The sequence below is a fragment of the Peromyscus maniculatus genome, chromosome 14 (genome assembly GCF_049852395.1).
Source record: "Peromyscus maniculatus bairdii isolate BWxNUB_F1_BW_parent chromosome 14, HU_Pman_BW_mat_3.1, whole genome shotgun sequence".
In the NCBI taxonomy this organism is placed as follows: domain Eukaryota; kingdom Metazoa; phylum Chordata; class Mammalia; order Rodentia; family Cricetidae; genus Peromyscus; species Peromyscus maniculatus.
The window spans coordinates 49,678,624-49,703,208 of NC_134865.1; the positions used below are offsets into that span (position 1 = coordinate 49,678,624).

A 24,585-nucleotide genomic window follows, 5' to 3' on the forward strand; every position below is an offset into this window, starting at 1 on the left:
CATATGAATCAGTATATAAAAACTGTGGTATTAATTTGCTTATGTTTTATTTACAATTATGTTTAGACTGTTGAACACAAACTTTATGTGATTTGTGTTAGTGCACATTAAATTTTTTTACCCTATGGACTACAACAGAGACTTATTTTTTTGAAAGGCTTAGTTACTCTTAGTTAAATTCTTCCGATGAATAGCAAAAATTCATTGTTAAGTAGAACAGTGCATCTGGAACATGGGTAATTATTATCATTACTTCTAGTCTACTAAAAATTGTGACATAGCTGTTCAAAGACATCAGTTGTTTGGAAAGCCGAAGTCTGGTTTCAGTGGAAAACATCAGCAGTGATATCTATTTATAGATACCTTTACCTCACAGTTACCGAGTTTATAAGTTGTCTGACAACTTCACATCTGAGAATAAGCATGTGTACAGAGCTTTCTGCAGGGCTAGAAATGAAGATAGGAAAACTTTTACATTAGGGGTGGTAATTGGCAGTACTAGCAAGTAGTGTTGAGATAGAGCTGAATTATGCATTACTTTTTAGAAACATGATTCATGAATGGAAAGGAGCATTAGAGAGGACCTAGTTCTCTCACGCCACCATTTGCATCCGTTTCATTTCCCACTGCTTTCAGAGCTCAGATGTCTCACATAGTATACTCTGTAACTCATCATCAGTTTTTTTTTTGTTTTTTTTTTAATATACTATGGTAGATAATGTTGGATGTTAACATTTTTACAAAAACAAATGCAGGCATACCTTTGATGTGAGTTGTGACAGTGGTAATTGTTGTCACAGTAGGATTATTCAGCAAGGAACTAAGTGGTCAGGGACAAGAAAGTGGACGATAATTTCCTGAATTGAATCATCTTATTGGAGGTTTGTCAGGGAGGGTTATGGAAGTTGTGATCTTTGAATTGAAGTTTATATGTGATTCATTATTCTTGATTTAGCCATTGCTAATAATAACTATCATTTATTGGGAATTTGTCATATGCCAGGTACTGTGCCAAAGACAGATTATTTTATCTAATTTCAAGATATCTTTATGAGATTCTAGTAGTGTGTTCAATCATTTTACAGATGAAGAATCATAAGGGATGTTAAGTAATTGAATTTGCCCAAGATTACACTTTAACAAATGGTGGAGCCTTCTTTGGATTCCGGCAGTATAGCTACACGGCCTGAACTCTTATCTTCCTAAGCTGAAAACAGAAAAAGCACTGACCCAGAAAAATCTTAATTAAAAGTCTCAGTAGAGACTTCTCTTCCAGAGAAGATTTTTTTCTTTATAATTTAGGCTCCTGAATAATCACTGAATTTTCTGCATGTTCCATCTTTAGTACTGATATTTCTGTTTCCTTTTTTCTTACTACAAAGTATCTTGTTTTTGCTGTATGAAGGAAAACGTGTTATTAATATGAGTTGTTCTTAAGAAAAATAATCATAGTATCTTTTAATATTAATTTTTATTATTTGAAAATTATGTATATATGTGTCTTTCTGCATATAGATTTGTGCTCACGAGTACCATGGGGTGCAGAAGGGCATCAGATCCCCTCGAGCTGGAGGTGCAGGCACTTGTGAGACATTTGATGTCTTTGCTGGGAACTGAACTCAAAGGCAAGATCAGAACCTGTTCTAAAGTCTAAGCCATCTCTCCAACCCCTCATAGGGTCTCTTAAGCCACTTTTTTATATTTTTGTACATTGAAATGAAATTCCTAACAACTGCATTCAAATGTAGAAATAGCTTTTAAGAGCTGACATACTTAATAAATGTAAATACAATCTAGAAACAGATTATACAGATGAGCATATTTTTATAAATAAGCATATAAATGTAGAAAAATAAATGCATGGCTATTTTCCCTCATTAGGGAAGTAAGTTTCCCCAGGCTCTTCTGTAGACCTTACTGGTAAGGCTGTTTGTACACAATCCATGGGGATTTTATTGTAAAGCTAGGACATGAGCCATGGAGGTGCTTGATTAGCATTCAGACTTTTTTCCTTATTATAATTCAGCTAGTATTTTGTGCTCAGTTTGATGTCTATTTTTTTATAGTAAGACATATATTCATAAGCCAGAAGATAGCGTATTAATTTAGGTAAATGTAATAGTGGGTAATTTCTTTGAGATAAAGGCTTATAAATTGGAGTTGGAAAACAAATCAAAAGCCTGAAATGACAGTTTTTAAGATTCAGGACAATAATTTTAAAAGCAGTTACCTAACTTTCCAACTACAATTTGCAGTTTTTTGATACTATGATAAATTTAGGAGAAAATTTAAAAAACATCTTTTTGAGGGATAGAAAGGTACAAGCACATTGTATTGGAATGGCGGTGTCGGGGATATGTGTATGTGTACAATTGTCTGACTCATTGATGAATAATTTCCTTACCGTAAAATGTATTACTTTCAGTGGTCTGTGGGTTTTGGCAAGTGGTCACAATTATACAATCATCACCATCAAGCTATATCAGAACTCTACTTCTCCCCAGAGTTCTTTTGCTTCTTTTAGTTAAGTTTTGTCCCTGCCTCCCAACTGTGACTCCTGTTTATTTGTTGGCTGTCCAATATGTTTGCTTTTCTAGATAAAGTCATGCAGTATGTAAGCCTTTTGGGTCTGGCATCTTCCATTTGGCATAATATATTTGAATTCATCAATATTTTGTGTATATTAGTTTTTATGCTTTTTTATTTCCAAGTAAATGTTTTTATTCCTTTATAGTGATGAGTTGTTACATGTCTCACAGTTTGGGGTTTTATTTTTTGAAAAAAAAATGTTTTCTATCTATTGAAGGTCATTGGATAGTTACTATTTTTTAACAACTGCAAACAGTGGCAGTATTAATCTTTGCCCTGTAAGTTTCTATGTATGTGAACATAGGGTTTTTTTTCCTCTTGGTTAAATAATTGGCATGGGAATTGCTGGGCCATATATTAAGTGCATATTTAACTTCAAAAGAAGCTTTTGGGCGGTGGGGCTGGGGAGATGGTTCACTTGGAAAAGTTATTGCCTCCCAGGCATGTGGGCTTGAGTTTAGGTCCCCAGGTAAAAGGTGAGCACAGCAGTATGTACCCAGCACTGTGATGGGGTGAGGATGGGGCATAAAGACAGGTGGATCCCTGGAGCTTGTTGGCCCCCCAGCCTAGTTGAATTTATGAGCCCTAGGTTCAGTGAGAGACTGTTTAATGAGAGACTGTTTTGTACTTGGACTTTCTTTGGATCATCAGCCCCAAATAATGACAGAGAAACTTATTATTAATTATAAAAGCTTGGCCTTAGCTTAGGCTTATTCCTAACTAGCTCTTATAACTTAAATTAATCCATTTCATTAATCTGTGTTCTGCCATGTGGGTCTTGACCTCCCCCCATACTGTATCCCCTACTCCCTCAGTGTCTCTCTGGCTTAATCCCATGTGTCTCACATTCTTCCCAAATTCCTCTCTCTTTCTTCCCAGAAGTTCTGCCTATTATCTTCTGCTTAGCTATTGGCCATTTAGCTCTTTATTAAACCAATCAGGAGGCACCTTAGGCAGAGACATATCTTCACAGTGTACAAAAAGATTCTCCCTCAACACTGTTTGATTAAGGTTAGAGAGTGATAGAAGAAGGCATCTGATGTTGACCTCTGGTCTCTACAAACATGCACCTACCCATACTACCATCCCCCTGACTCATTAAACAACACTATTCTAATTCCTCTCATCCTTGTTAGTACTTGCTATTGGCAGTGATTTTTGTGTCATCCTTTAAAACTGGAATGTGGTTTCATCTCAAAGTTTCAGGGTCTACTTCTGTAATTAAAGAGTTGAACATTGTTTTCATGTATTTACTTGCCACTTACATTTTTTTTATTGTTGTTTGTTTGTTTTTTGGTAAAGTGTTATTTGAATCTATAACCAGTTTCTTTTTGGTGTATGTGTTAGGTGGTGAGGGTGGGGTTGGGGAGAAGGTATATGTGTGCATATAATGTTCGCTGTGTACAAGGCATGTGCCTGTGAAGACATGTAGACATGTGGTGTCCTGTTGTACCATTGTCTATCTTTTCCCTCTGGGACAGAGTCTCTCATTGACCAGGAAGCCCAGGGTAGTGTCCAGCAAGCCCAGGTGATCTTTCTGTCTCTACCACCCGGGTTATAGGCATAACTTTTCTTTTTCTTTTTCTTTTTTTTTTTTTTTTTTGGAGACAGGGTTTCTCTGTGTAGTTTTGGAGCCTGTCCTGGATCTTGCTCTGTAGATCAGGCTGGCCTTGAACTCACAGAGATCCACCTGACTCTGCCTCCCCAGTGCCGAGATTAAAGGCATGCACAACTACCACCTGGCCTATAAACATAATTATATATATGTATATTATATATAATACAGTATAATGCAATATAGTATAACGAAGAAATATCACAGCTTAAAACAACCATTTACTCTTGATTTTTTTTTCAAATTTAGCATGGTCTCAGGCTAGTTCTCTAGTAATGTATAAGGTTATGGCTGCAAACATCTATGACTCTTGGCTAGGCAATCCAAGATGATTTACATGTTTGGCCCAAAACTTGTTCCATTTTGTGTTTCTTCTTTATCCAGGTAGCACAAGTTTTAGATGTGGTAGTGTTAGAAGGTTCTCAGTTGTATTTTTTTTTATATTTTGTATGTTTTCACTGTCATATGTTTGCTTTCTGTTTTATTGATCTCTACTCTTAGTTTGATAATTTCTTTTGTACATTTCCTTTCTTTGGGATTTATTTTGCTGTTCTAAGCTTTCTTAGCAAGTTTATAACACTGATTTTAAAAGTAGCTGCTTCTTCTCCTCCTCCTCCTCCTCCTCCTCCTCCTCCTCCTCCTCCTCCTCCTCCTCCTCCTCCTTCTCCTCCTCCTTTTGTAATATAGAGTGAATGCCCCTTATTTGAAATGCTTGGGACCACAAACTGTTTCAGATTTGAACTTTTTTTTTTTTTAAGTATTTCCATCAACTTTACCAGCTGAATATCCTGATTCAAGAATACGAAATCTGAAATACTTTGAAATCTGAAACTTTTAGAGTGATAAAGCTTTTAACAGTTTTAGATTTTGTTGTATTTTGGATTTCACATTTTGGATTAGGAATGTTCAACCTGTATATACCTGAAAAGCTTTGCTTTAAATTAATTTGTGTTTTACATTTTTTGACAATGTCAACTCCTCATTGTCATCCAATAAAAATATTTTCAAATTTTTGTTGTGATCTGTTAGTACCATATCATATTTATGTAGTGTTTTAATTTACATGTTGGGCTGTGTTATTTATCTTTTTTTTTTTGCTTATTTTTCAACCAAATGAAGTTATATTCTGTATTATTTTAGTTTGAATTTTACTCTGGATTAGTAAGTGGCTTTTGTTGGTGAATGCTTAAGAAAAACATGGTCTACTGTTATAGCTCCACTCTTCTATGGCATGTTGTTTGTTAGTTTGTTAGGCTAGTTGATTATGCTGACCAGATTTTCTGATTTTATGCAGATGTAAAATATCTAACTGCTTGTTTTGTTGTCTAAGAAAAAGGTATGCTTGTTACCTATCTCCTTTCAGTTCTGGTTTTTCCTTTGTTGAATACTAACTCAGGACTGTCTTGTTTTCTGGGAATTAACCCCTTATCACAAGGTTTCTTATTTTTAGCAAAACCTTTTTGGGTATAAATTTAATTTATTTAATATTAATGTTTATATCAGGTTTCTTTTGGCTAGTATTTGTATATGTTTGGTTAGTGTTTTAAACCTTAATTGGCCTTAATTAAACCTTAATTATATTTAGGCACAAATTTAAATATTTAAAGTGTTTCTTTTAAATAGGATAACATTGCATCATTTTTCCCTCAGACTGACAACCTCTACCTCAACTGAATTATTTTAGCATTTATATTTAATGCTATTTCTAGGTTAATGTCTTCTTTTATCTTGCTAAATTTCTTCCCCATTTGTCTCATCTCCTGTTTTTGTCTTTTGGATTATATAGTCTTTTATTCTGTTTTTCACAGTGATTTATGTCAACTTAAAAAATTATTTTATGTGTATGGGTGTTTTGACTATATGTATGTCTGTGCATTGTGTGTGAGCTTGCTCTTGGCCAGAAGAAGGTGTCGTATCCTCTGATAGTGGCATTAGGGATGGTTATGAGCTTCCATGTGGGTGCTAGGAATTAAACCCCTGGTCCTCTGGAAAAGCAGCCACTGCTCTGAACCATTGAGCCATTTCTACAGCCAGGTTACACCAACTTTTAATGGTTATTAGTGGGTAAGAGTGCTTGTATTTCCAGCACCCCTGAAAATGTATGAATGGCTATGTGGGCTTATCACTTCAGTATTGTGTGACAGAGACAGGAGAATCCCAAGAGCTCCCTGAGGAGCCAGTCTAGCCCAAACAGAACTGGTTTAGTGAAAGACCCTGTCTGAAGGGAATAATGTGGAAGAATCATAGACCCCTGATGTCTACCACCGGCATGCGTCTGCATGCTCGTATGCGTGTATCACACATATAATAAACTACATTCTTTTTTATTATCATTTATTTTAGTATTTTTGCATTGTTCTGAAAGTCCTAAAAAAATCTTGTAATTTTCAAACTTTTAAAGCCTCATCTATTTTGGATACCTTTGTTGTAGTATGTTATAGACTGTTATTGTTTTATTACCTTTAAAAACACCATATCAAAACACATTATATGCATGTGTGAAAATCTCAAACAATTAAAACAAAACCTTACAATTTATCACATGTTTTTCCCTTCTAAGTTCACTATTTCTTCCTATAGTTTAGTTTTTTGAATATTTTCCCTCAGCTTGAAGGATATCTTCTAGTAATTTTTATGATGCATTTTTTAAGGAGAATAAAATTATTTCAGATTTTTCTCATTCTTTTAAAGTTTTATTTTTGGAAGATACTTTTAAAGAAAAGGTACAGAATTTGATTGGCAACAATTTTTTAATAGCATTCTATGTATGTTATACTTAAAAAGTATTTTTATTATTCCTTATATTGCTAGAATGCCTTATTTTTCCTAAGCGGAAAGACTTCCCTGCCTGGGAACACTTCTGTGGTTATTTCTGTCAGAATCTCTAAGCACCATCACACTTGGTTGAGGATTCTGCAGTCACCTCAGTGAACCTTCTCCTTTGGCTGAATTTGCACTTTTCTTTTTGTCTTCTGTTTATCAGTTGACTGTGATGTGCCAAGGTACAACTTGATTTGCTTTTATCCAGCTTGAAGTTTGCTGAACTCCTTAAATATGGGAGGTGACATCTCTAAATTCAGTTTTAAAAATTTAAGTATGATTCCTAAGCTATGCTTTCTCATTTCTCCTTTTAGAACTGAAAATGCATGTATTATAAAAGTTCTTTGTACAGTGTTATATGCCTTTATGCATCTTTACTAATTTAATTCCTCTTTGCTGTTTGTGTATTTTCTGAGCTATCTTCCAGCTTATCTTTGCATTCTGCTGTTAAACAAACTCATGTATTTGGTTGATTCTACAATATCAAGGTGATTTTCTTTGAAAATTTCAGATTTCTTTGAGAATTCTCATTTTTTAAAGTCTGTCTTTGGGGCTGGAGAGACAGATTAGTGAGTAAGAGGATTGGCTGCTCTTCCAGAGTGTCCAAGCTCAATTCCCAGCACCTACGTGGTAGCTCACAGACTTCTGTAACCGTGCTTCCAGGGGATCGCATGCCCTCTCCTGGGCCCTCTGAGAACCAGGTCCACATGCAGGCACATATACCGGTAAAACACTCATACACAAACTAGTAATTAATAAAAAGTATCCGCAGTGTTCTAAGTGTCTTTCAAGAATTATCCTACCATAACTCTGACTTTCTGTTTCTTTCAGTTTCTAGGTCACCTTCTGATTTACTTCTGCTATCTTTTCTTTTGAGTACTCAGTGTCTTTGCCTTTTTACATATCAGTTTTTAGTCATATGCCAGACATTACTTATAAAAATATTTTGAAGGCTAGAGATTCTTTTCTTTGTTGGAAGTGTGTTATTTCTGGACTTTTTTTCTTTGCCTTTAAAAAAATGATACTTTATTTTTTGTGCATATATACATATGTGTGTGTGGGCATGGATGGGCCAGTGCTTTCTCGTGGAGATCAGAGGACGGTTTGTGGGAATTGGCTCTCTCTTTCACCCTGTGGGTCCTTCTGGGGATCAAACTTAGGTCATTGGACTTGGTAACAGATATTTTTATTCTATGAACCAGGTTGTAGAAGTTTTGAGTGTTAATTATTCGTCTCTTGTCTCAACTAAATTTGACACTAGGCCTGACATAGAAATGAGCAAAATCATTTTTGAGAAGGAATAAGCTTAAATTAATTTGTATGTAAAATGTTATAATCTGTTTTTACCAAAGCCATATAAGTATTTTATATTGCTAAGCCTACAAGTACGTAGGCACAATACATTGTTTATAATTCTTTCCATAGTAGAGCTGCAACTGATAATTTTGTGGAGCTTTTCTTAAAGTCTTTGTGCTATATATTTCATCCACTTGATGCTGAGTTACAGTAGGATATGATGCAAGGACCAATGTCAGATTCTCTTTTTATCTCTAGCATCTTGATTATCTTAACATTTGTTGCAGTAGGAATGGCAAGACAAAACAGTAGCTATTAATGTATTGCTGTGTATCAGGTGGCATCCTAAATGCTGTGTAAACTCATTTAATTCCTATAACAGACCTAGGAATAAGTACATTATTTCCATTTTATAGAAGTAGACAGGCAAATACAGTTAAAGTAGTTGGCTAAGTTGTCTGAAGTTTGTATAGCTGTGAGTACTAGATGTGGAGTTCAAACTCAGGCATTTTGTTTTTATTCTTTATTTTTTATGTATGGAAAAGTTCCATTTTATTTTTATTTTATTTTATTTTATTTTATTTTACAATACCATTCAGTTCTATATAACAGCCACAGATTCCCTTGTTCTCCCCCTTCCTGTCCCCCTCCCCTTTCCCCCAGCCCACCCACCATTCCCACCTCCTCCAGGGCAAAGCCTCCCCCAAGGATTGAGATCAACCTGGTAGACTCAGTCTAGGCAGGTCCAGTCCCCTCCTCCCAGGCCGAGCCAAGCGACCCTGCATAAGCACCAGGTTTCAAACAGCCAACTCATGCAATGAGCACAGGACCTGGTCCCACTGCCTGGATGCCTCCCAAACAGATCAAGCCAATCAACTGTCTCACCCATTCAGAAGGCCAAGAACAGAGAGGGAGAACAAGGAATAGGAGACCATGGTAAATGAAGACCACATGAGAATAGGAAGAAGCAAAGTGCTAGATAGGCCCACAGAAATCCACAAAGATACCCCCACAATAGACTGCTGGAAATGGTCGAGAGACAGCCCGAACTGACCTACTCTGGTGATGGGATGGCCAAACATCCTAATTGTCGTGCTAGAAACCCCGTCCAATGACTGAGGGATCTGGATGCAGAGATCCACAGCTAGGCCCCAGGTGGAGCTCTGGGAGTCCAATTGGTGAGAAAGAGGAGGATTTATATGAGCCAGAATTGTTGAGACCAAGGTTGGATAAAGCACAGAGACAAATAGCCAAACGAATGGAAACACATGAACTATGAACCAATGGCTGAGGGGCCCCCAGTTGGTTTTATTAATCATTTTGCTATGATAACTCTAGGAGTAACTGGTATATTACAGAAAAATGTTCAGCACTCCTCCAGCACTCACTGCTCTTAGTTTGTATGGATCTAGCAGGCCAGATCGTGTGCTATCCGGAGCTTTCTGTCTGTATCAGACTTCTTAACTCCCATTTATCAATAAACAGACTTAATAGAGGTGAAAGATCATTGCTAAATGATAAAGGAACAATTATATTAAGACATACTGAGCCTTAACAGGTGTCTACTTGACAACAGTGTCTAATACATGAGGCAAAATATTTGTGAGGCAAAGAAAAGTAGATAGATAGGCTATGATAGCTAAAAACTTCATTATCCCTCTTACAGTAATAGATCAAGCAAACAGAAAATCAGTAAGGATGTACTTGACATGGGTAACACTACCAGTCAACTTGACCTAGTTGATACTTAGAGTATTGTATCTTACCATAGCAAATACATAGTTGCCATGAGCACATTCTTATTCTGCTGTGCGCCCCCCCCCCCCGTTATTTGGATCAGAGTATATTTTTAAAGGCTCCTTTAGATGGCCTTGCTATAATAAGTAGGGAAGTCTGTATTTGGAGTTGTACATTGTGAAGTGTGGGCTCTAGAAATTTCTACTTATTTATAGGAGCAGCAGGAAGTCTCTTCTGCAGAGAAAAATTCTTTTTCCTCCTCATTTTCAGACACTGTTCTCTCCTTACCCCCAACAAAGATGGTTCAATAGAAATCAGCTAGGTGGATGACTATGTCCATGGCTGCAACTTATTAGAAGGAGAGAAGTTGGATTACTTAAAAACCATTTACCCTTGCTGTGTTGTCTGATACATGCTCTTATTCCTTGATTTGTCTACCTGGATGTGATAGTTCAAGAGCAGTTTGATAAGACTTTAACTTACTGTACTGTCAATATTTCCAACTTGCCTATAGTTTTATTTATTTTTTATTTCGCTCATTTTTATATAATATTTGTCTATCTATCTATCATCCATCCATCTATCTATCTATCTATCTATCTATCTATCTATCTATCTATCTATCTATCTATCTATCTCTATCTGTCTCTGTCTATATTTAGTTTTTATATATGGGTTTTTAATTTATTAGCAATGAGGTCAGAAAGTCTAGGTTATGAGTAGCCATCCCTGTGTTTATGAAGTGACAAGTGGATTATCAGTTCACTTGGAAGCATGTATTTTGATGAATGCTTAATAACTTAGTTCAAAATATAGATAAAATACAAGTGGAATTATTCCCAAACACAACTAAATATAGCTTTCATATGAGTAATTAGTTTTGGCTCCTTTCTCCCTAGGAATCTGTGTAGTGACTGCCTTGCTAAAGATAGTGGTGTTTCTTTTCTTTATTCTTCTTCTTTTTTAACTTGCTTGGTTTTAATAGGATTTGGCAAACTGTCCAGTGGGACAAATCTAGGCCCCATTCCCTTTGCAATTGTGATGACTTAGGCTAAGAATGGTTTTTTGTTTTTCAGTGGTTGGGGAATGGGGAACAAATTCAGAGGATAATATTAGGTTATGTAGCAATGAAACCTAAACTGTTTATTATCTGGACATTTATAGAAAAAGTTTTCTAGCTGGAAGTTTGTGTGAATCAGATGTTCTCATTTTTAGCTCGTGTCTCTTTCAGTCTTTGAATTATTATGCATATTACATATGGGTAAAGACAGACTGTGAAATGAAAATCCAGTTGCTGATATTATTCTGATCAGGTCCTTGCTGACTTTGCTCTAAGTCTTTATGAACTTATTCCATACTCAGATTTCTTTTGCTTTTCAATTTGTTCAAACCTCCTTTGTGTTTTCTCTCCCAGTGTCCATTAGGATAGCTATTGTGTTTAGAGCTGAAATGGTGCTTAGGGGAAGGAGATCTGGTATGTTTACAAAAAAATCAGACAGTGGATCCAGGTAGATATTTGTATTCAAAATATTATTATAGAGACAGAATAATTGAATAGAAGTACGTAGGCTTTCTTCCTCGTAATTTGACTCTGAACCAAATTCTATGACTTTAACCTTTTTTTAGCTGATGCTTTTTTACATATGGGAATTGTAGTTTGTCCACCATTAGTTTTATTTATTTATACAGTGATTTCAGTTATTGTCACTACCTAGGAAGACTACTAGTGACAAGGCACCGTTTTTGGAGAAGGATGTCACATGAGTAAAAATATTAAAACCTTATAGCTGAATTTTTCAGTTCTTAAGAATGAAACACAGGCCGGGCGGTGGTGGCGCACGCCTTTAATCCCAGCACTGGGGAGGCAGAGCCAGGTGGATCTCTGTGAGTTCGAGGCCAGCCGGGACTACCAAGTGAGTCCCAGGAAAGGCGCAAAGCTACACAGAGAAACCCTGTCTCGAAAAACCAAAAAAAAAAAAAAAAAAGAATGAAACACAGTGAATAGCGTGCATGCCTAGCATGGATAAGGCCTTGGACCAGAAGAAAGCAAGACATAGATCCAAAGTATTTATTTGCTACTTTTTATTTTATTCATTTTAGGGGACTGCTGGTTTTATGACATTTACCTTAACTATGCAGCCATAGTTTTTACAGCAAGATCTAGAAAAGAACAGTGTAGACTGTTGCTGTTTATGTCAAAGAATATAAGCCAACTTTTGTAATTTTAAAATGTAATTTTAGTTTTCTCATCTTAGCCTTGCTTTGTAATGAATAATTTCATCAAATCTGTTTTCATAGATATTTAGTATGTAATATATAACATTTGATTATTACTAGAGATCAGTTGCCTTTTTCCCTTTTTTATTCTACCTATGGCTTCCTAGTTTGGGTAATACCACTATTAGGAAATCAGCAAGAAGGTATTTATGACTTTTCTAACAGCACTTTCGCATATAAATTATAGTTAAAGATATATATTGACAGCTTAACAGAGTTTTATTTTCTTAGTTTGGGTAGGATACAGCTCATTTTGTTTAGTATATCTGACTGAAACTGTTAGAATCTTGTTGTCCTAACTGTAAATCATAATTTGGAATTTTCCATTGAGGATATAGAAAATAGGGTGGTGTTCTTAACTATACTGCCACATAAAGATTCGGCTGAAAGGAGCCTAAGTGTTAGTGTGGTAAATTAAGTTAGGCAGCATTTTTCCTCCCACCCATCTAAAACCATATATAAGGTCTTGAATTCCCAGTTGTAGTTGTATGTATATTTTATTTATCATAAAAATACATGATTTTTTTCACTTAAAGTTTATATGAGTCTGGGAATAGAGTTTTCTTGATACAACATCTAATATGCAGAAAGCCCTCATTTCAACTCTCAACACTGCATAAACTGGGCATGGTGCACATACATATAATATCAGCACGTAGGAGGTGAAAGCAGGAAGATTACGTGTTCAAGGTCAACCTCAGTTGTGTGAGACTCTAAAAAAATTATCTGATTTTCACCTAGAAATTGTATGCTATTCTGAAACATTTTGATACAATTATTTTTATTTCATTGTTTTTAGATGAATTTATAACACTGGCATTTCATGGTGATTGTTTACTTTACTAACGTTTACTCTCAGCATTTACTAGTTTGCATCCTAAACTTAAGCCTTTAGGTTGAGTAACCTAAAGTTCTCCAAAAGCAGTGTGCTTTATGTCGCTGTACCTTTGTGTATTCCCCCATTGTACTGATTTAGCTGTATACTCATCTTTCCTAAAGCATTTCACAATGTGTCAATGTATGTGTGTGTATGCTCACATGTGTGTGGACGCATATGGAAACCCAAGGTTGATGTTGGGAATCTTCTTGATATCTCCTCACCTTATTCTTTGAGGCAGGATCTTTTAGTTGACTCAGAGCTCACAGGAACAGCTAGTCCAGCTAGCCAAGCTAGCCAGCTAGCTTGCTCTAGGAATCTCCTCTCTCTTCTGCTTTTGAACTCTGTAAGTGGGCCATCATGCTTACCTAGCATTTATGTAGGTGAATGGAATCTGAACTTACACAGTTAAGTGCTTTATTTACTGAGCTATCTCCCTAGCCACCTCCAGAAATATTTTTCACAAATGTTACTGATTTTTTTTTTTTTTTTTTGGTTTTTCGAGACAGGGTTTCTCTGTGTAGCTTTGCGTCTTTCCTGGAGCTCACTTGGTAGCCCAGGCTGGCCTCGAACTCACAGAGATCCGCCTGGCTCTGCCTCCCGAGTGCTGGGATTAAAGGCGTGCGCCACCAACGCCCGGCCCTGATTTTTTTTTAAAGATTTATTTATTTAGTGTGTATGCAGTGTTATGCCTGCACACCAGAAGAGGACACCAGATCTCATTATAGATGGTTGTGAGCCACCATGTGGTTGCTGGGAATTGAACTCAGGACCTCTTTCTCTAGAAGAGCAGCCAGTGCTCTCAACCTCTGAGCCATCTCTCCAGCCCCTGCTACTGGTTCTTTAACACCCAGACTTTCTCTGAGAATTCTTTCTTGGGCCTTTTCATCCAGATAAGGTACCATTTCCGTGTTCTCTGAGCACTTACCATTTATTCTTGCCATTTTACACACTTACCACAATGTTAACTTTATTTATGCATTTGTCTCTTGAACTGAATCTTGTCAGTGTGCTGAAGGAGTGAACCAGAACCCGATACCTTTAATAAAAACCATGAAATGAATGAAAATTGAATGAATGAGCCTACTTTATTTGGGGATTCTTTTGTTTCTGCTTATAAATTATTCACACATTTCTAACTAACGACTATCATTTTAGACACGGTTCTCTGGGCCTTTTATGTCTGAGTTCTTACACATTACGTAGCTCAGTAGTTTGATAGTTGCATGGATGAATTGGACTTTGGGACTGTGTTTTGCGTTGGTCTTAGTAAGTTCCTGTACCCTCTAGATTAGGCACTGTAGTATGAAAATTCAGCATCCTTAAATGCCAGCTTTTTGTTTGTTTTGAATTTAAGGAATTTGTTGGTCTGTCTTTTCCAACCTTTCAGTCAAAGTACACTGAAGGACTTCAGAGAGTATTTTTAGGATGTAAATGAAAAGAATCCATTTGCTCTGAAATATCAAGAAATAAACAGCAAATGGGGATTTCTCTAGTAAGAAGGCAAATTGAAAAGAGGTTTTGTTTGCAATTATAATGATACACCATTGTTAAAAATGATGAAATGTTTTTCAAATTATGCTGTAGCCTGTCTAAAAGTGACAAGACTACAGAACAAAGAGGAAATTATTTCATTAGCTTGTATATTGTTGCTGATTATATGTGCAATGACTCTAAGGGAAATTTGTAGAATGAAATGTTGCTATTATTCTTGGAAGAAATAAAGTTTTACTTCAAGACAGGTTTTCAGTGGAAGAACTATCATTTTATACAAGATTTAAAAAGAGCTATAGGCCAGTATAAAGAAAAGCATCAAAGTTTTAAGTGTGATCAATAGGAATGTTTTAAGTCAGTGGAAAAAAGCACTGGTTCATTTATCCTGTGTTTACATTTAATGTTTGAGGAAACTGTTTCTTAATACATTATTATGCAGAGATTTGGTAGTTTTTTGTTTGTTTTGATTTTTTTGACTATCATGTACCTTTAAAATAATCTTTAACTGATAATGTAAATTATGGCCTTCCAAAAGTTTACTAAGGAAATTAACATCAAAATGGTTGTCAAAATTTGGATATTTTAAAAGCAAATATTTATATTTAGGGAAATTATTATAAATGAATCTTTATTTTTTAAGGAACATGTCATGACTCTTAACATTTTTAAAAACAGTGAGGCCAGAAATATGACCTAGGGCAAATATTTATTTTGTAACCAGGTCAATAACCATAGTTTTGTCAGTCTTTATTTACTGATCTTTTACTTGTGTATACAAGTAATAATTAATAGAAGTTAATATGTTCCTAGGACATAGATATCTGTGCCCTTTCAAACTGCTATTTCTTTGCTTTGTTCCTCTTTCACTTGAGATGTTTTTTTCTTCCTTCATCATCGGACAACGTCTTCATCATCTTTTAGACTCATTCGTGGCTGCCCTTCCTGAGAACCTGTGTGTCAGTGGTATTATGTATGTCTTTCTGGTAAAGACTAGTAAGTCCTCATACCAAAACATAATTGTTACTAAGTCAAAATATGTGTCTCAGTTGTCGTAAACTCCTTGAAGATAGTGATTGTTCTGTTTGAGTTTATTTCATTAAGTACATGACCCATAACACAACTGTAGCTGGAAGTTTCTCCAGTCCCACCCGGCCCCACAGTCCTGCAGTCACTTATAAAATGATCACTCAGAGGTGTATATTAATTACAAACTGTATGGCCTATGGCTTCAGCTTCTGGCTAGCTAGCTCTTACATCTTAAATTAACCCATTCCTGTTAATCTATATGTTGCCACATGGCCATGGCATTCATTACTGGTCTGCTGGCATCTTGTTCCTCATTTGGCGACAGCCTGGCATCTCTTCTGACTCCGCCCTTCTTTCTGTATCTCTGCTTGGATTTCCGGTCTTGCTGTAAGCTTTCTTGCTGTAGGCTAAAAAAGGTTTATTTATTATCCAATGGGTGCCACACATATTCACAGCATACAGAAAGACATCCCACAGCACACAACTTGAAGGCTTTTAAAAAGTAGATATATTGTAATTCTAGTCATAGAGAAATATCAATTTTACTCACTGTCCCTTCTCTGTATTCTTAGCCCTGTTTCATCTTTTATTCTTCTGTATCAATTCTTCCCTCTTTTTCTTCAGTGTTACAATCAAGGCAGGCATTGTCTGAAGTGTTTGTAGGGGAAAAAACTGTTATAAAATCCACTATTGAGGACTACTTCTTTGTATAGATGGATTGATTTCTGATAAAATGACATTTAGAAACATCCTAATTTCATTAGAAACTTCTTCCTTATAAGTATACTAGTAGCATATTTACGTAAATGTATGTAAAAGAAAATACAGCTTTGCCAGGCAGCTTTGTGGGCACACCTTTAATCCCAGCACTCGGGAGGCTGAGGCAGGTGGGTCTCTGTGAGTTCCAAGCCAGCCTGGTCTCCAAAGCGAGTTCCAGGAAAGGTTCAAAGCTACACAGAAAAACCTTGCCTCAAAAAAACCTAAATAAATAAATAAAAAGACATGCAGCTTTATAAATTTGTACAGAACACTCTGAATTCTGCAGAGAGTACCACAGCACTTCCTAGACCTTTGGTTTGATAATTCTTTCTTTGCCAGCCAGGTGTCTTGCCTGAAATGACATAAAGTTGTTTACTTCATTCACTCAGTATGAAGCTCTATCTTGGTTCTTTCCCCTCCTTTTATAGTAATTATTAATTTTAGCATGATAAGAGATACTAGTTTTTAAAAAGATGATGTGCAAACAAGGTCAAATATATTACAAACAAATCTTTAAAAAATGTGTCTGGATGGTAGCACTCTTTCCCCACTTTCACCAGAGGTAGTGCGTGCCTCTCTCTCTCTTCCCCTCTCTCCCTCTCTTTTCTCCTTCCCTCCATTCCCACTCCCCTCTCCCCAAACCCCAAAATAAACTTGCCATGTGGAGAAAAAAATGTATATGGTAGACAGCAAGTGAGGAAAATATCCAGTGTCCACCTCTAGCCTTCACAAATGTAGACATGTGCTCACACACCTAAAATATGAAACTTGTTGCTTATAAGTCTTTGGATTGGAAATGTCTTTGCAAAGACATTAGCTCCAACATATCCAGTTCATGGGTAACACAGGATAAAAACAAAGCTACAGGAAATGGGAAGAGTTTCGGCTTCTGCTGAAAATGGAGCATCTTTTTTTTTTTTTTTTTTTTTTTTTTTTTTTGGTTTTTTCGAGACAGGGTTTCTCTGCGTAGCTTTGCGCCTTTCCTGGGACTCACTTGGTAGCCCAGGCTGGCCTCGAACTCACAGAGATCCTCCTGGCTCTGCCTCCCGAGTGCTGGGATTAAAGGCGTGCGCCACCACCGCCCGGCGAAAATGGAGCATCTTAACAACCTACAAATTTGTTTTTGTGTGTGCATCTAAAGGATGAGGGCCAGTGGGAAACCCCTTCTTTCTCTCTTCCTCCTCTTCCTTCTCCTCCTCCATAGTTTACCTAACTATGGGGACTGTTAACATAGACAAGGTTCCTTTCCTGGATGGCAGCAGATTAGAACTACAGCATCATTTGTGTGCTTCCTAAGTGTGGGATAGTGTTGGGAATACACCAGGCAGTGTGGAGAAGAACTACAGTCCTTTTGTAAAGTGCCAACACATTAAAAGCCTGATGCTGTGTGAGTTTTTTTAATCTCCAGAAAAAATTAAAAGGCTCTAAAATCTCTCATATAGCTGTAGGGTTTAATATCTCAGTTCGAAACCCTACTGAAGACATTGTTGCTGTCATCTCCTCATGTTAGAAGTAGAGTTCAGACTTTGGGTTAATATTATCTGCCTGAGGGCAAAAGATAGTGATGTTCTTTTACCCTCTGTCATTCTGTCTACCTGGGTAAAAATTATTATTGGAAGAAAATGTGCCATTGTTGCTGTATTTGGGGAAATTTACATTTTTGTCATCTCATAATAGGGGACAATCGAAAATATTTCTATATTAACTTAGGAAAATATTATGTCCTTCAGTTTAGGTTCTATCAATATTTTGTTTGAAGCACACATAAAATGTATTCAACAGTAGTGGAAAGCACTTTGGAAATGAAGCCTAGAAATTTTTGTACAAGGTGTCAACTATTTTCCCATTAGAATGGTTACATGAAAAGTTAAGTGAATATAAAGCTATTTCATTGTTTTCCATTTTAATTTGAAAAGTTAAAAATTTACCACACCCCTGAATTTGGTATTATTGGTTGGCATAGTTTCCTTTGACCCATCACTATTCATTTTCAATGAAAAGAAAAAGTTAATATTTAGATTTGTTGATTGGTTGGTTGATAGGTTGGTTTTCAAGACAGCATCTCTTGTCTGGCTGAGGCTGGTATCAACTTGTGATCCACTGACCTCAGCCTTCCAAGTATGGGTCCTTCAGTCTTAGATGGCAGTCTTCTTGTGAGATCTTCGAATATGTCATATATTTTCATTTCAGCTCTCTTGTTCTGAGAATTTGTGCTCTCTTTCTGCAAGAATACACAAGGAAAACTCAACTTTTTTTTTTTTTTTTTTTTTTTTGGATAAGGATTAACTTTCCTCACAGGGGTTTTGTATAATTTAATATTGGCAAACTTGCTAGATACTGTTGGATGAAAGGTGATTAAGCTTTTTAGGGTAAAGTAGTGCTGTTAAGATTGTAATGTGGCAAAAGAGGAAGCTGAAGAGAATCTTTATGTTGTTCTTGATCTCTGAGGAAGCACAGCTTGGAGCTAGAATGCTTTATAAAGCAGGCCTCATCTTTAATATCTTATCGGGGAAGCAGTTGTTCTCTTTCTCCTAGAGTTTCTTAGTACATAAAAAGGTAGAGTATGTGCACATTAAATAAGGCTTTGTGTGTGCCTGAGTACCTTCTATAACCCAGCAGCCTCAGGTTTTACTGATGGGATGGGCAGTTCAGGTGAAGCACAGGTTATCTGCAACAGTTCTTCGCATGAGTTGGTTCTAACTACAAACGTATACACTGTTTTACATGATAACAGCTGTTAAAACTAGCAGTAAGCAAAAAGGTCGCTGATTGCTTCTAGATCTCACAGTCTACCTTTTGGGGAAAGTTATACTTGCTATTAATTAAAGAATTAATTACAAAGGCTCTCCTGTAATTTTCTTTTTGCATTTCTCTGTCTCTCTGTCTCTGTCTCTCTCTGTGTGTATGTGTATTTGCCAGCTTTACTTTTAAACAAGTACAAATCCTTTTAGATCACTATTTCTCATCTGTGTGTCTGTCATCTAGTTACCTGTGTGGACTTGATTTTGGTTGTGAGCTGTAGTTGCTCCTTTGCTGGAAATTAGTTCAGGGAAACATTACTGTATGACTGTGAAATAAGTAACTTCTGGATTAAAAATTGACCCACAATCCACTTTTCCTTTATTTAAATCAGTAATGGCACTTTTGAGGGACTTTTCTTTTCTGGGAGAATAAATACGTAACTTGTCAGGTTTTCTTTCATTATCAAGGGCTTTTTGAAACTTCAACTTTTGGTGGAAGGCCAAAAAACAACAACAACAACAACAACAAAAAAAAACAACAACAAAGTGTCTCTAGCAAAGGATCTAATAGTGGGCTTGTGTTTGAGGACTGCCATTCTTTCCTGTACATAGCCTGGTTCTGCCTGATTCTTAGAAACTCCTTTCATTTGGAATAGGACAGTTTGTACTCTAGAATATAACCTCAGATTTTGAGACATATTCAACCACCTTTTTACTGAAAATAACTCCTTTAGGGAAACATTTAGGAGATCTCTGGATTAGATGGTAGAGTGAAAGCCCTGTTGGTAAAAGAAGGCAGGATAGTACATAATAATCTCTATTCCTGCAGGTAGCCAGAACTAAGACACTATTATGGGGAAGCGGGCAAGAGCGGTTCATCAGCCAGTGCCGGGCTGTGTCATGTGGTTGCAGCATAAACTAGAGGAAGCAGCTGGAAAGTAGTCCCATTACTGGTGCTGTAGGAGCTAGTTAGCCGCATGGCAGAGGGCGAGACACATCCTTGGTGATACTCTGGGAGTGAAGATCCTGAAGTCAGGATTCAGTCCCAGTGTGCAGAGTTCTGGCTAAGGTCAGTGGGAAATACCAGATAGTGTCTGATATTTTTTAAGAATCTCTTAGTTCTTTTAATTGAATAGAGAGGGAAGCTTCTAAAAATCCCCATTTTCTTTTTGCATCTCAGAACTAATACAGAAACTACAGTGTGGGTTTGCCTAATATCTAAGGAAGTTCCTGGAATCCTATTGTTTAGATAGTTGTCAACTAACATTGCTAAGGTAGCATAATAGAAGCCAAATCCATAACTATGAACTATAAAAATACCAAATATGCAATCTTTAATGACTTAAAAGATTCACTTTTATTAAAAAACAACTTAAAGTTCTAGTCTGTTGAGTTTTTCAAGCAAAGTCCTCTCTAAAGAGTCACTGTTGTGTGCAGCTTTTCCTTGTTTTAAAACCAGTAGTCCTGACTATCTCATGAAAGGAAGCTATTATTATATTCCTTACAACCTCCAAAAAGTTTTGTGATAGGCCATAAAGATATTCCATAGGATTCTATGCATTTTACAAAAGAACACAATAAAAATATTAGTTCTATTTGTTGAGCTACTTTTGAGCACATTTAGTTTGCAAAATCTTTTGTTGTTTTGCAGTTGTTATTTTCATAGTGTTATAGATAAGGAAATGAAACAGGAGGCTAATAACTTACCCAGTGTTACACAGCTAATAAATGATGGTAAAGCTCTTATCAAGGTCTCTCTTCCTTCACCACCTGGACTTATAATCTCTTTTACTGCTGCTCTAGATAATATGGTTAACCAGCAGTTAAAACAAAAACACTAATTTTGAATGATCTTTTCAGTTATTGTGATGACTTTGTCTTGTCTATGTATGTTGGGATGATGCATATCTCAGAGTAGTTTGGTTTGCATAAAGCCCTTAACAATGTTAGAGAAGTTTAGTTTGGAGGTCTGGGTCTTCTCCGTACCAGTTGGCTTTAGCAGAACTGACCAATACGGATAACTAAATCTGGCAGTGTTTTGAGTCAGGTATTTATAACTGACGCTCTGTCACTTGAATTTGTTCTTCATGCGTTTTAAATCTGCTAACAAGAGAGACAGTTGAGTTATTTCCAGCTGTAGTTATGCCACTTACTAGCTTTGGAACTGTAAAGATGTTTGCTTAACCTGAACCTCAGGTTTCCTAACCTATAATGTATTTTATTTTCAATATTATTGTTGTTTTTGACAACATAGTGTACACACACACACACACACACACACACACACACACAGATACACACACAAAATGTTAAACTTAGTGTTTTGAATATAATAGGAGTACCATACATTATTATAGCTATTATTACTGTATTATTTTCATCCCTGGCAATAGAGAAAAACAAGAGTAAATTAAGAAAATGTTTCAAGTGTTTGCTTTGCAAGCTTAAGCAGTTCGTTGCGATAAGTGTTCAGCTGGGTTAATGTGCTCTGCCCTTACATTAAAAGCACTATAGCCACGGCAATCTGTATAATGTACGTGTTGGAGCCTTTAGATATGTCTGTGTATGTACATTTGTGTGTGCCTTTGATTTGGGAGAAAAAGAATGTATGAATGTATTTGCTTAAATGTGGACTAATTTAGCTCTGGCTACTTTTGTTGTTGTTGTTGTTGTTGTGGTGGTGGTGGTGGTGGTGGTGGTGGTGGTGGTGGTGGTGGTGGTGGTGGTGAGTGGTAAGTGGGATGATTTGGTTGAATTCAGTGCCTCATGTATCCTCCTCAAGCTAATCACCAGTAACTATCCTCCAGTCTTCCCTCCCTCCACACATCAATCATTCTCACCCTTTTTCCTTTCCTACCCTCTCCCTAGCCCTCTTTAATTTTCTAATTCAACTTTTTTATTGTTGATTGTGGAGAAAATAATGCTTCGTTTCCTTAGTCAAATATTTAAGGCATATTTTATTTAGAAGATACATAAAAATTTACAAATGTCGATTTCTGTGGGCCTCTTTAGCTCTTTGTTTCTTCCTTTTCTCATGTGGTCTTCATTTACCATGGTCTCCTATTCCTTGTTCTCCCTCTCTTTTCTTGATCCAGCTAGGATCTCCAGCTCTCTTTCCCTCGACCCTCGCCCTTCATTGCTCCCACTCATGTCCAGGCTGTTCATGTAGATCTCATCCATTTCTCCGTGTCTTTCTTGGGGTCCCATTTTCCAGGTAGCCTCACTGGTGATGTGAGTAGCAGCCCAATCATCCTTGTTCCACATCTAGCATCTTCCTATGAGTGAGTACATACCATATTTGTCTTTCTGAGTCTGGGTTACCTCACTCAGGATGATTTTTTCTAGATCCATCCATTTGCCTGCAAACCTCATGATGTCATTGTTTTTCTCTGCTGAGTAGTATTCCATTGTGTAAATGTGCCACAATTTATTTATCCATTCTTCAGTTGAAGGGCATCTAGGTTGTTTCCAGGTTTTGGCTATTACAAACAATGCTGATATGAACATAGCTGAGCAAGTGCTCTTGTGGTATGATTGAACATTTCTTGGGTATATGCCCAGGAGTGGTATAGCTGGATCTTGGGGGAGATTGATTCCCAATTTTCTAAGAAAGCACCATATTGATTTCCAAAGTGGTTGTACAAGCTTGCATTCCCACCAGCAGTGGAGGAGAGTTCCCCTAGTTCCACATCCTCTCCTTCATAAAGTGTCTTCAGTGTTTTTGATCTTAGCCATTCTGACAGGCGTAAGGTGGTATCTCAGAGTTGTTTTGATTTGCATTTCCCTGATGATTAGGGATGTTGAGCAATTCCTTAAATGTCTTTCAGCCATTTGAGTTTCCTCTGTTGAGAATTCTCTGTTTAGTTCTAAAGCCCATTTCTCAATTGGACTGTTGGTTGTTTTGATGTCTAATTTCTTAAGTTCCTTATATATTCTGGATATCAGTCCTCTGTCACCCACAAAAGACTGCTGGCAATGGTCGAGAGACAGCCGGGACTGACCTACTCTGATGATGGGATGGCCAAACACCCTAATAGTTGTGCCATAAACCCCATCCAAGGACTGAGGAATCTGGATGCAGACATCCATGGCTAGGCCCCGGGTGGAGCCCTGGGAGTCTAATTAGTGAGAAAGAGGAGGGTTTATATGAACGAGAATTGTTGAAACCAAGGTTGGATAAAGCACAGGGACAAATAGCCAAACTAATGGAAACACATGAACTATGAACCAAAGGCTGAGGGGCCCCCAACTGGATCAGGCCCTCTGAATAGGTGAGACAGTTGATTGGCTTGATCTGTTTGGGAGGCATCTAGGCAGTGGTACCAGGTCCTGGGCTCATTGCATGAGTTAGCTGTTTGAAACCTGGACTTATGCAGGGATGCTTGGTTCATTCTGGGAGGAGGGGACTGGACCTGCCTGGACTGAGTCTATCAGGTCGATCTCATTCCTTGGGGGAGACCTTGATCTGGAGGAGGTGGGAATGGGAGCTGTGCTGGGCAGGAAGGGGAGGGGGCAGGAAGGGGGAGAACAAGGGAATCTGTGGCTATTATGTAGAACCGAATAGTATTAGAAATATTAATAAAAAAAAAAGAGAAAAAAAATTTACAAATGTCTCAGTGGTTTGGAGGGAAAATTAAAAAAAAAACTTTTTAACATAAAACTTGTTTTATTCTGAACCCAGTTTCCAACCTTACAAACAAGTAAGCAAGAAGATTCAGTCATCAGTGTTAAAGTAGTAGAAAGAGAGAATGTGTTAGAATACGGTGTCCATTCTAGGGACAGATGTGTTGATTCGACCCTGGAGGAGGTGAGGAGAGAGGAAAGCACCCATACTTACTGAGAATTGCTGTTTCCCAACCTGCTTAGCTCCTGTTTGCACTCTTCTTCATGCTCTTCTTCATGGCTCAGCTCTACCTTTATCTTAACACATGTCTGAAAAATCAGTGATGTTCTTTAAGGAAACAAAGGTTCTTTTTTAGGAATGTGTTTCTTGATTTGCTTATGAATATTTTTGAAAATATTCTAAATGCTTGCTCATACTGTGAGCCTGTGTAGAGGAGTTACAACCTGTGCTTCAGGAAGCCTATATTTGGAAGTACAGGAGTTATTTTGGGTTCCACATCAAAAGGTACTCTTTCAAGATTTCCAAGTCTCCTTTCAACATTCTGTTCCCAGTATTCTGCTTCACTCAGTGTTTATCCTGTCGTTATCATTCCTCCTTACCTTCGGATTTTTAAAAGATTTGCAGTGGTGTGAAATGGCCTGTGGTCACTGCGTTTCTTAAGAAAGCCTTTTACTGCAGTCATTATCTGTAAGAGCTTTCTACTAATGGTTTATCTGGCCGCTTAGTGCAA

The 24,585-nt window shown here is 37.0% G+C and overlaps 1 protein-coding gene across 8 annotated transcripts in view; it reads left to right on the top strand.

Moving 5' to 3' along the window:
- Positions 1-24,585, top strand: part of Fut8 (fucosyltransferase 8) — a 227,073-nt gene that overhangs the window by 108,156 nt on the left and 94,332 nt on the right. The window lies entirely within an intron of this gene.